This window comes from Eschrichtius robustus, chromosome 12 (genome assembly GCF_028021215.1).
Source record: "Eschrichtius robustus isolate mEscRob2 chromosome 12, mEscRob2.pri, whole genome shotgun sequence".
Classification (NCBI taxonomy): Eukaryota; Metazoa; Chordata; class Mammalia; order Artiodactyla; family Eschrichtiidae; genus Eschrichtius; species Eschrichtius robustus.
This window is the reverse complement of record NC_090835.1, coordinates 91,126,833-91,140,590: the sequence shown is the minus strand read 5'-3', so window position 1 is coordinate 91,140,590 and position 13,758 is coordinate 91,126,833. Positions and strand designations below refer to the sequence as shown.

General features: G+C 41.4%; 1 pseudogene; it reads left to right on the top strand.

Moving 5' to 3' along the window:
* LOC137774119 (uncharacterized) overlaps positions 1 to 13,758 on the top strand; it is an 802,702-nt pseudogene that overhangs the window by 316,161 nt on the left and 472,783 nt on the right.

Here is a 13,758-nt window from a genome sequence, read left to right as displayed (position 1 = left end):
TGACATGATGTTAAATAGTTTGTGCCTATAAGAAACTTTGCAGATGGCTAAGATAAGTATGAAGGATGTTTTCTATGTTTTGACTTACTGTCTCTTCAATTACATTATATAAAATTCAGCAGACTTCTCCATGATCCCTAGGGAAATGAATGATTTTCCTGTCATAAATCACAAATACCACAAACTAGAGGAGGATTGTAATTGACCAGGTACCCATCGATAGTTTATTTATATTCTCCAAGAGGACTCACAAAAATGTAGCATCCACCATATTTATTCAGAAAAAATATATTCTTAAATAAATAAAATTACCCTGACACTGGCTGCTGTACTTAAGAAACTTTAAAAATTCCAACCGCTGACTTTACTTAGTAAACTAGCTAGGTGTCCCAACCATGATTGTGTAAGGTAAAGATAAATAAATGTGTGCATGTACACACACACACACACACACACGTACAGTTGAATACTCTGTTCACACTGTTCCGATTCAGGGCAACTTGAAGATGATTTGGAGGTGTTATGTGACCAACTTTGCATTTATTCCAGAAAACTTCAAATACATTCTTGGCATGCAATAAAACCCCACATTGGGTTATATAATTCATTTTGTGATTTAAATTTTTATAATTTATTCAGTAAATCTAATAAACAACGTAGTGTTGGATAATGAGTTAGTTTTATGAATAAAAAAAAAGTACATGACTGATCTGCCATTTTACAAAATGAACCACTGAATCGTGGATTTGGATGTGGCTTGGGGGAGCCTTTCCACTCCCCTCCTCCTGGTCTTCTAGCTTCTTCTACACATTCTTCCTTCTCACCCAAATCTCCTTTGATCAAAGGGAAGCACTTTAAGGAAAGAAATCTTCAGGAGTTTAATATAATTACCTTTAGGATGAGAGTTCTGTTCAACATAACATCATTGGCTGATTTAGTAACATCTTGGATTCTGCCCGGACTTGAAAATACTTTCAGTGTCCATTGCTGAATATTGCTGTTGTCTTCATGTTTTGCTTCTGGGATTGAACTAGATAGGATTTCAGTTCTTAAATGCATTCCAGTGGGTATCAGTGCATTGGCGAGTAAAATTTCCTTAATTGACCTGGTTGCAGTAGAAATGATCCAGTCCCCCTGCCCCTAATTTTTCTCCTTTTTAAAAGCAGAGACGAATAACCCGCTGTTGTCTCTATCACCTTGAGAAGAGATTCTGTCCACAGTGGTTTACAAAAGCAGCTTTGGGGCCACACCCGGGGAGTGGCTAGGATGGTAACAAAACGAGATCCATGTTTTTCTTTTAAGCTACACGTGGACAACTTCATAAATTATCAACTTCATATTCTATTCGCATAAGAGGGAACATTTTGCAAAAGAAGTCTGTTCAAATAAAATTTCCTTTGGAATATTTTCTCCTACCCTGAGGACACATGCTTTTCCCCAGTCCATTTTCCCTGCTCCCAGTACCTTGTGTGTGGTGAGCATTCAGTAGTCAGTGAATGAATTCCTTTGTCACTGTGTCTCTATGATTTCGAGTGGAAGTCTGCACCCGAACAATAGCTCCTGGATGGTCTGCGCTGGGGAGGCCCGGGCTCCACTTCAAAAGCGATTTCCCCATCCTGGCAGGGCAGAACACGTTCTCCTGGGGCTGGGAAGTCATAGCTCTATGCCTGTTAAACACTACACCTCCCTTTTGCTTTTTTTCCTTCCCAGGAGCTGTGGAATCCAAGTGTGGCTGCCAGGAGGAATCCAGAAAAGCCAAAGAGCCCGAGCGTGTCGGACCTTCCTGTAGCCACACACACGCGTCAAACCCCAGGGAAGTGATTGCGGATCGGCGGGAGGAAGATCCGACCAGGTGAGCAGTCACATCAGTCTGAGGGCTAAAGCAACAGGAAAGGATCCTTGGCAGCTCTGTTTATTTGGCAAGATGGGGATGTGACCTGAGCTTACACCAGATTACCCCAGAGCGAATTAATTTTTACCAAGCGCTGTAAATGTTAGGATGACTCCGCCGAGCTCTTGGGCTGAGGACAGATGAATACGTCAAAGATGATGAATTTGTTTCCAGGTGTGATTGGGGGATTGCTTCCCTTCTTTCAGGAAAGGGTTAAATCCCAACTGTTTTCCACCTTCAGGGGAGGTTCTTTTGTTCCAAGCCAAGAGGGGAGCTTTTGGTTTGGGTCTTGAGTTTGGTTTTGAGTCTTCTGGTTTGGGTATGTATGGGTGTGGGTGTGTTTGTGGGTGGGGTGTGTGTATGTGTGTTTCCACAAGAGGTGGCCAAGACTCCTCTTTATAAATATAAATCTCATTTTTTTTTTTTTTTTGCTATGTTTGGGTCCATATGTTTTGAAGCTACCTTCTAGGTGAATTCAGTTTGACAATTCATTACTAAAATGTTAAAAAGTGAATAAAAATAGCAATCACTGGTTGGAGACTTATGCAAAGCGGTGCTATACCAGGATTTACCAGGGTTCCATTGTGATTCTAAATTAGTTTTAAATTTCTGCCCCTTGCCTTCCTTTTCATTTATGTTAAATGTTACTATTATGTGAAGAGGAGGGATTTTAATGATAGCAAAATGTCATTTAGAAACTCCTGCTCTACTGCTCCTATATATATATATATATATATATATATATATGTATATGTATAAAATACCAACAGGGGAGTTGAATCCCTGAAACAGCTCTCAGGCAGAGATATTAATGTTCACGCTATTGATATTTTGAGCTGGATAATTCTGTATTGTAGGGTTTTCCCCTGTGTATTGCAGAATTCAGTGGCACCCCTGGCCTCTACCCACTAACTGCCAGTAGCACTCCATTCCCCCAGTATGCAACCGGAAAAGTACCGCGGAGGACAAAATTGCTCCCGGTTGGGAACCCCACTGCTCTAGGGATAAATTTTTACTAAGACAAAGAAGGTAAAGAAAATATTGAAGTTGGAGAATATAGAGCTGTTGTTTTTACTTTTTAAATATATTGATATTACCTGTGTAGTTCTAAAGAAAGTACATCTTTAGCAGATAAGGTCTGCCAGTAAAATTCCTACCTCACCATCAATTGTCTGTCCATTGTTGACTGGAATTTGGTGTAGATGAATACAACAGTTGTAACTTGCTTAGAACAAGTATTGATTCTTATGTTCTCATTATCAATTAAAGAACTTCTGGGTATTCATATACCATGCCGTACTTCCTTTGAAGGGGACACCCTGGTCCCTGGGTGCTTTCATAGCGCTGGCTTAGTGGTTGGTGAACAAGATTCAAATGAGGCTCGCATGAAACTTTAACTGAATGCGTGATCTGAATGAAGAAACACGCCCGCTCTACACTAATTCACTTTTAGGAATGGGAGGTCAGATACGCGATTTAAAGACAGGTTTCACTGAATTCACCGTCTTCTACAGTACTGAAATTGTCCAGGATATGGCCTGCTTCCCATATAGGATGGTAATTCATTTGCTCTGTTCTCAGTCTCCTTCCAAACTCACTTCTCCCTCTAGTAATAGAATGTTTGGGCTGCCAGACAAGTAGAGTCATGTCTCCACTGTGATTTAACGTTAAATGTCCTGCTGTCTTTATTTCAGAAAAATTTTTTCCTCTTTATTCTCTCTTCACATGAACATACATGTTTGCCAGGCACGTTCTTGCTTTTCCTTTTTCTCTTATTTTCCATCCCTCCTGCCCTTGTTTTCTTCCCTTTTCTGTGACTATAGGAACTGTCAGGTGGCCTGGCTGGCATCATCTTACCTTTTTTTGAACTGTGTTACCCAGAGACCTCCATTTATTATGCCTCAGGCTCACTCTGTCCTTAATGCTGTATCTCTCTGAGGGATAGTTAATGATCTTCGCAGCAAATGAAGGTGAACTGTAGCCACATTATTGTGATAATACAGCCAACTGTATGGAACAGATTGGGCTGAGCTTTGAACAGCTGGGGCTGGCAGAGTGAGTCTTGACTCCTCTCGGAAGAGTTCCAGAACTGCCAAATCATCAAACTTGAAGGGGAAAGAGGGACAAGAAAGGTTACAGGGAGAGTGGTTCCTGCAGGTGCTTTTTTTGCCTTTGTGATCTACTTTTTGTAGGTGCTTTTTGAAATTTTCACTGGTTTGTAGATCTGGCGAAGCACAGACTAGTTGAACCCAGGGGCTGCTGTCACTGCTCTTGGGCTTGCCTGCTTAGTGGCTGGGATGGTATTTTCTTGTTCATTTGCAGGTACGGAACATGAGAGAGATAGATGCTTCTGTTAAAGCTTGTTCCTCTCTTCAGTCCAGTGAAACCATTTGTAGTTTTAAGGGGAGTTTTGATTTGCAGAGTGTACAGAACCCTAGTATAAATTCATAAAGGCTCTGTTGGAACTTTTGGACTTAGATTGTTGTGTGGCTTCCTGATGGATATAATAAATGGGCATCAGTGTGGGGTGCAGCAGATGTTATAAATTGGTGGCCCATGGAGCCAGATCCAGCCCTCAAATATGTTATTTGCCCATACAAGGGAGTGTGTGTGTGTGTGTGTGTGTGTGTGTGTGTTTAAAGAACTAGCTGCCAGTGGTTTTTGTTTTTTTTTGTTTTTAATTACATAAAAATCTGGTTAATCTTGCCAAAGAAGCCAAAAAATCTGGCTTCCCCAGAGCTCTAGTCTCCCATGGTACATACCAGCTGAGGCTGAGTAACCACTGCCCCATACCTGTCTTCAGTAGGCAAGGCAGGGGCTTTGCAGCTCACGGGAGTCCTCACCTAACACCCTCGCATTTACTATTTGATGGGCCTCTGCAGGAGATCAGGAGAGAACAGTTAGAGGCTCTGGGATGGGGAAGGATTGAGTTTGACTTTGAGCTTCACTGCCAGCTTTGTCAATTTGGGCAAGTTACTTACCTTTCTGAGTCTTAGTTTCTTCGTGTATAAAATGGAAATAAGATTCTTTACCTCATGGTTGCCGGAGAGAACATGAAGTGAGATAGGATATTCAACACCCTTAAAAAAGAGCTATGGGGCTTCCCTGGTGGTGCAGTGGTTGAGAATCTGCCTGCCAATGCTAGGGGACACGGGTTCGAGCCCTGGTCTGGGAAGATCCCACATGCCGCGGAGCGGCTGGGCCCGTGAGCCACAACTACTGAGCCTGCGCGTCTGGAGCCTGGGCCCCGCAACGGGAGAGGCCACGATAGTGAGAGGCCCGTGCACCGTGATGAAGAGTGGCCCCCACTTGCCGCAACTGGAGGAAGCCCTCGCACAGAAACAAAGACCCAACACAGCCATAAACAAATAAATAAAATAAATAAATAAAATAATAAAAAAAAGTTTAAAAATAAAAGAGCTATGTATCGATACATGCCTGGTAGGGTGCTACACACATTAGCCAGCATTGTAATTTTCAGTTGCTATGGATCATAGGTGACGTGAGGCCAGTCGTTTAGGGTCACATTGACTATGTTATAAAATTAGATAAACACGTCTACTACTCAGGACAATCAGGGGACTTGTGTCTGGGCTTCCCATATTTCTGTTTTTTGTCTTACAGTATAGAATTTACAGTGTCTCTAGGGGAATCATACTGTAGAAACTGAGTTCTTAGGGGTGATATTATCTAAAGAGAGAAAAATCTCATAATTTAGTTCATATTAGGTAGACCCTTGGTTTTCTTTTGACTAGGTCATGACTTTGTAATTTTGGTCTAAACTCCTGAAGTTTCTGTCTCCCCATCCCAATTACATTCAAAATCAGGTTGATGACAAGCCTGAGGATTGAAGATCTTCGTAATCTTCATGGAAGGAAAGGTACAGAAATGAGAGCACCATATCAATTAATATATTTTCTTAAAAGTGCGAGTTGAATTTAGTTCTTGTTAGGCTTGTAATCTGTTGAAGGCAGCAGTGTATCAGCATGTTCTCACAGATTCTTTAAAATTTCAAAGGATTTTTTCCTACATTATTGCACTCAATTGGCATCTTTTCTCTTTAATCCCTGACCTTTGACAATTATCAGAAGGTTCCAGCACACGTCTGGCTGCCACGCTAGGTGGGCTTCCTGCTTATTATATATGTAGTTAGGAAATACAGGTTTTTCCGCCTATTTTTCTACTTCCTGCAAAGATGGGTTTCCTTTAGATGTGGATATTTCACTTAAGTGCATACTCCTGTCTCAAATGGTAAGGGATACCAGTGCAGTAATTTCTTATTGTACTTTGTGAAGATATCTGGAAAACTCCTGTGTTCCAGTGAAGAGCTTCTTAGATAGAGGAAAGCAGGGTGGCTAGCAGAGGTCGAGGCAGTTGTGGGCCCAGTGGGAGAAAATATATGTAAAAGGTGAAAAACGATTTGTGATTAGCTCACTTATAGAGTTCAGAATTCAAACGATGTGGTGTGTGTAAACAGTTATGTTTTCAAGTGTTGTCTTAAATCTACCTTAGATGAGTGAAAGTCATTATTAGGATAGAAAGTCCCTGAACAGAAGGCATGAGAGAAGAAAACATTATTTTTAGAGCCCAACTTTTAAAAACTTCACGAATGGACTTGTAGGTCTACCTCTGGACCTTGAAATTGGGCCCAAACCAGATCTGGTTCTCCGTGATTACTCAGCACCCCTTCTCCTTCCAGCCTCCGTCTACTGCTGTTCAGGGAGGCGGTGCAGGGAAGGATGGAAGGAGGTGGAGAGAGGAGGAGGGAAGAGTGTGGCTGAAAGTGGGAGGATTTGGAGAATGAAGATTCTCTGCACTTTTTAAACATTCTGTCCAAATCCCTGAAAGTACTGTGGCATGTTTAAATCTAAGGAAATAGTTGGGTTGATCCATATGAAATTGGCAGTATTTCATTTGTTCAAAAATGGCAGTTTTACATAGTTCAACCAAATACAATTATGACATTTTTGCTAGAATTGCTACAGGCCCTCCAGCTGGGTGTATGGAGTGGTTTTAAAAGCCAGAAATGTTTTGGCATCCCATTGGTGATTTTTCTTTTTTTGCATGGTTTTGCTAAAATATACAGGTATTTTCTGGCTTGGATTTTTCTTATCAGTTTTTTTCTAAGTTATAGTTATTGCCTCAAATCTCAGAAGAAACTGAAAGGACAGCACAGTGTGAGGGGGACCAAAGCCAGTGGCTCTCACCAGATTGTTTACAGCGGGGCGTGCACGGCAGGCTGGGTTTGGTTGTGGGTCAAAACTGGGTTTTGACCTTAGCTGACTTCATCTTTGTTTGTTTTGTTTTGGAAATAAAACATGGATGTGAAAAGATGAAAAGCTACCCACATGGCACATGATTTAGTAAACCGTGTCCACGTTAGGGTAGATTGAACCTCGTTGAAAGTTGTGATGTTTGCTCAAGAAGGCATTGTTTTCCTCTGTTTTTGTGGGACAGAATGATTCCGTGAATACTGTTACAGTTTGGGCAAGAAACAAATTTACTTAATCAAGAAAAGATAAAAGTCTCTAAGAAAGCTTAGAGGTAGTGAAGTCAATGGTCCTCGGATGGAGGGGGCCTGGAGGGGGTGGGGTGTGTGTGTGTATGTATGTAAGAGTCTTGTGGTGGGGGAGGTTTGTTCTGAGTGAAAGAGACAGATGCTTCCTTCGCTGGCTTGTTTCCTGGTTTTCAAAGCCTCATTTTTTGCTGTTTTATTTTAAGGTTGGGTGCATTTTCGATCTGTCTGTGAGGGCGTGGTGAGCCCGCGGGCACACGCACCCGCCCCTGTAACTTGTTATTCCGTGTGTAGCATCAAGTGGAAGGTGCGAGGCTCCACCAACTGCTCTGAGCAGAGCCCACTTCCCTTCACCCACAGAGCCCGTGAAGCAGTTATACCAACATCAATCAAGGAAAACCCACAGGCTGAACTCACACAGTTGAAGCAGGTGCGTGAGTGAGCATTCTCTGCCAGGCGCATGTGATTGAGGTGTACCTCGGCGTCGTGCCCACAGATGTCAGTTATGATGACTGTGTGGGACTGTGCCCACTCCTTGCAGAGCCAGGACAAGCCTGTCGTACTTGGAGGACAGAGGAGGTGCAGCTACCGGCATCTCAGTAGCTGATGTACTCAGACTAAGGGTCTAGTATCTGTGTGTGTGTGCATACATTGGCATAGATCAAATATATTTATACGGATGCATGCATATGCATGTGTAGATATATGTGTGTGCGTGCACACATGCGCCAATTTAAAGCAAAACTCAAGTGGGCCATGAGATAAAGAGGGAATATGAACATCGGGGATATTCCTTAGTATCTGACAGTAAGGGAAGGTGGTAGTTTAAAAAAGGTGCATGTCTCATTCTAAGTTGCACCATCCTGATACATATTGAGCTTTAGGAAATTCCTACAAAAGTTTTGCACCATCTTTAAAAAGAAGAAACATTTTAGCACTAGGACTTCTTTATATGTTGTACCTTATAAATGGTTATTAGTTCCCCAAAGCTGCTTGAACATGTTACTGAGATGCTTCAAAATATTACGCATATTATTTATATTCAAATATGTGAACAATCACCCTCTCTTTAAGCAATGTTAAGCAAAACAGGACACATTTTTTTTTAAACTACCAAAACTGGCCAAGTTCGAGAATAATTATAAAATCCAGTGTCACTACAGGTTTGGGAAAACCCCAAAATATTGGTGGGGAAATTTTTAAATAAAACATTTATCTATTTATTTAGGTTGCACAGGGTTTTAGTTGTGGCATGCGGACTCTTAGTTGGAGCACGTGGGATCTAGTTTCCCAACCAGGGATCGAACCCAGGCCCCTGGCATTGGCAGCGCAGAGTCTTAACCATGGGACCACCAGGGAAGTCTCATATTGGGGGGGGAAATTTTTATATGCTATCTGGAGATTATTTTGCAATATATAAAATCGAAAGTCACAAAATATGTGTATTCATAGTTCTGGCAGTACAGCTTCTAGGCAGATTTGTCCTAAGAGTATAATCGAATGTGTGTAAAAAGATGTTACTACGAGACTACTTTATCACAAACTTAATTTTTGATGTATCTTGTTATAAATATCTGAACAGTATTAGGGTGTCAAATAAATTATAGTAGACATGTACAGTAAAATACCAAATGAGGCATTTAAACAATGTTGTAGATTTTTCTGTGATCTTAAAAAAAATACCTTGTTTGCATGCATACATGAATGAGTAGGCATCGTAATAGTTTGGGAGATTATACATAAACTTAAAAGTTATTATCTCTAGGTGATTTGAGAATAATTAAATGTCTTTATTTTGCTTATCTGTTTACTAATATTCATATGTAGTCACCTACATGTTAAGTGTACAGCAGAGGGCAGTCATGGAAACAGTATTTTAAGCCTAAAAGCTATCTAGAAATATTTGTGGAGACCAAGAAGGGAAAGAGCTTTTTCTCCCCCCTAGATGACTGTTTAGCAGATGTTAAAGACTGCTGATTGATTAATTCAGTGATATGGGTGTGCCAGGTACTGTACAAGGCTCTGTCATGTTGCTCTGTGCTTCTCACATGGTGAATGGCTTAATCTTTGATAAACTGATTAGTGTGGCTTTAGTAACAGAGTCAATAATACCAATTCGAAAATTCTAATATGGACATGTAAACATCAAGACTAAACAGTGACCTTTTGCTTCATGTTTTGACGTATGTTTTACCTGCTCTATACTGTCTCACATGGTTAGGTTTTTCCTACCGTGTGGATGGTTGGCAACCTCCGATGTCTGGGGAGCCAAGAGCAGATAGGAGAATCATTGGGAAAACTTGACACCATTTATGAAAACCTTAAAGAACACTAAAAAGCTTATCGGCAACTGCTTTGAAAAATCTGACTTCTCCTTATTTTGTAGGTTTTTGGCTTTGAAACTCAATCTCGTTTTCATGTTCAGCAGGTGTCCTCTGGGGAGTTAGGACAGGGTTTGAAGGGTGGGAGATTAGTGTGATGAATTTGGTGTCCGTGCATCTGGAATGTTGAGACCGTGGAGGATGTAAGTAGGAGGTTTAGATTAGGGATGTCTGCCTGGAAGAGGATCAGGATTCGGGCTGACTTGTAGAGACGCATGTAGAGGTTTTAAATGCTTCTTTGAGCCACTGAGAGTCTACCCAAAGGGCAGGCTGCTTCTGATCCCAGTTTCTTTCTCACTGTCATGGTCCTAGAAGTGTAACCTTCCTCTTGCCTCTCAACACTTTGGCCTCTTGGACTAGTATGAGAGTAGAAATTTAAGAATTCCAGACTGAATTACCCAGGGCTCCCAGAATGAAAAAGATTTTTCATGAGTTCAACTATAAAAATAGCAAAGATTCTTGAAGAAGGGTTTGTTTTGGATGAGTACCAAGTACCAATTTGCCAAGTTGCTGTGTGTGTGTGTGTGTGTGTGTGTGTGTGTGTGTGTGTGTGTGTGCGCGCGTGCGTGTGTCTGAGGGAATGTTTATGGCTTCTTGAACTTGGTTCATTTCTTTCCCGTTGGTGAAGGGAAGAAATTAAAGTTTGGATTTTGTTCTATTTCCATTGTCCAGTGAATCAGGAGAGTTGGGCCCATTTGTTACTCTCCTGCTGTGGGAAAATTTGTCATGAGCACTTCCGCTTTTTTCTCTCTATCCTTCTCTTATTAAAACAGATCTGATGTCCTTAACTAATTGCCTTGGGGATAGTTTGAAGTATAAAGGGTGAGGGTGGTTTGAGCTATCCTTGAGACAAGCCCAGAGTGAAAAAATCAATAATTTAAGGAATCACTTGCTTTAAAACAAACAAACAAACTTGTAAATAGAACAAGACTGTGCAAATCCTGTCTTTAGGCAGGCTAATCTAATCACACACAGAAGGCAGCCTGTTTTCTTACTTGCTGGACCACTTCCACTACATATTCTCACAGGGAACAATATATTAAGTACAGTGTTTAGAAATATTTGTTGAATCCTACTGTCTGATTTTGGCAAATCCCAAGGAAAAAAAGAATATGTCTTGGACTGCTTGAGCCTTCCTGGAAGGATGTAGGAGTTTTCCCAGCGAGGCTGGCTTCACATTGTGGGAAACACTGGTTTGGTAGATAACACTGTTAGAATTTATATTCAGAGGGCAATTTAGTTCTCTTTAGGTTTTTGGAGCAGCCACAGCTGATCTTATATCTCTCAGGATCTCAAAAATACCCAAAGTGTATGCTAATCTTTCCTTATGTTGATGTTGTCATTTCCTTTTGAAGGGCACTCTTGCTTCTAACCCCCTCATCCTGTTTCAGCAGCAGGCTGAGCTCACCGACACTGAAATATCCAGTATCAGAAGAGAAGACATGGGTGATAACAAGTGAGAGTGGGTGAAAGATAGGGCATTATAGGGTGAAATATCCATTGGCTAATGCTTTTTTCTCTTATGGAATGTTGGAGCGTCAAGATTAAAATTCCTAGAGGAAAACAAAGGCAGAACACTCTTTGACATAAATTGCAGCAATACTTTTTTGGATCCGTCTCTTAAAGCAAAGGAAATAAAAGAGAGGATAGACAAATGGGATCTAATTAAACTTATAAGCTTTTGCACAGCAAAGGAAACCATTGACAAAACAGAAAGATGACCTATTGAAGAGGAGAAAAATTTGCAAATGATATGACTGATAAGGGGTTAATAGCCAACATATATAAACAGCTCATACAACTCAACATCAAAAAAACCCAAACAACCGGATTAAAAAATGGGCAGAGGGACTGAATAGACATTTTTTCCAAAGAGGTAATGCAGATGGCCAACAGGCACATGAAAAGATAACTCAATCGCTAACCATCAGGGAAATGCAAATCAAAATCACAGAGAGATATCCTCTCACACCTGTCAGGATGGCTGTCATCAAAAAGAGCACGAATAACAAATGTTGACGAGGATGTGGAGACAAGGGAACCCTTGTACACTGTTGGTGGAAATGTACATTGGTGCAACCCTTGTGGAAAACAGTACAGAGGTTTCTCAAAAAACTAAAAATAGAACTATTGTATGACCCATAAGTTCCACTCCTGGGTACCTATCCGAAAAAACAAAAAGCTAATTTGTAAAGATATATGCACCCCAATGCTTATAGCAGCATTATTTACCATTGCCAGGGTATGGAAGCGACCTAAGCGTCCATGGACAGATGAATGGATAAAGAGGATGTGGTATATTACAGTGGAATACTACTCAGCCATAAAAAGAGAATGAACTTTTGCCGTTTGCAGCAACATGTATGGACTTGGAGGGCATTATTCTCTGAAATTAGTCAGAGAAAGGCAAATCCTGTATGCTATCCCTTGTATGTGGAATCTAAAAATTACACAAACTAGTGAAGGTAACGTAAAGGAAGCGGACTCGCAGATATAGAGAGCCAACTAGTGGTTACCACTGGGGCGAGGGGAGAGGGAGGCAGTATAGGCGTAGGGGATTAAGAAATACACAAACTATTAGGTATAAAATAAGCTACAAGGGAGCAGGCCCTGCAGGCCTCGGGTGCCTGCGCACTGGCCTGGCCGCTCAGGTAGGCGGGCGGAATTCCCGTGCTATCTAGCCCTTCTCCTCCCCTCGCCTGATGTCTACCCCAGGCATGGGGGGGGTCCTGGCGGTAACGACAGGCGACCCAGGTGCTGTCCAGGCGGAGGGAGCCGCAGCCGCACCTCCGCGCCTGCGCTCCCCCTCTTGCCCGCAGTGGGTGAGGAGGGCGCGCCGCCTTGGCCCAAGGCGGGGGCTCCCGGCTGCTGGGTCGCTGGGCCCCCTGAGCTGGAGGCGGAGTGCAGCCTGGGCGGCTGCAGGGGCCACGAAGAGGACCAGGAGTTGGGAGAGGAGGACGACGAGCTGGAGGAGGCATGTATTAAAAAACAGACATAAGCTACAAGGATATATTATACAACATGGGGAATATAGCCAATACTTGACAGTAACTATGAACAGAGTATATAACCTTTAAAAACGGTGAATCACTGTATTGTACACCTGTAATTTATACTGTATAGCAAGTATACTTCAATAGAAGAAGAAGAAGAAGGAAACAAAGATTTGACAAAATCTTAAGCTAATTTTGCTTAAATGTGGTCATCACATAGCACTGACAGAGTAATTGAAATTTGTGATGGTGATGAAAATGAAAATCAAATATTTAGAAGGTAATGTTATGGCCCCTTTATTTAAAAAGGTGTAGTATTATGAGGAATGTAAGTGAAATAAATTCCTTTAGTTTGCTTCTCAGCATGTATCTGGCATAAAATCGTTTTAATAGATCTTATGTAAGGGCTTATGTTGCAAGGGCTTATCCACTGGTGCTGAAGTGTGAGTAGACATATCTAAGTTCTCCTGCTTTTTAGCTTGTAACTTTGGGAAGCTATTTAAGCTATAGTATCTCATCTCTAGAAGGGAGATAAGAGCATCAACCTCAGAGGGTTTTTAAAATAAACTTTATTTTAGAATAGTTTTAGATAAACAGAAAAGTTGCAAAGATAGGAAGAGAGTATTCATATCCTCTTTACCTAGTTTCCCTTATTGTTACCATGTTACTTTACTACGGTATGTTTGTCAAAACTAAGGAACCAACATTGGTACTTTATTATTAACTAAAGACAGTTTATTTGGACTTCACTAGTTTTCCCCTAATGGTTTTTCTCTGTTCCAGGATCTTGTCTTGGATACCACATTACATTTGTTCGTCATGTCTGCTTAGACTCCTCTGATCTATGACAGTTTCTCAGACATGCTTTTGATGACCTTGACAGTTTTGGGGAGTGCAGGTCAGTATGTTGTAGAATGTCCCTCATTTAGAATTTGTCCAATGTTTTTTCATGATTAGGCTGGGTATGGGTTTTTGAGA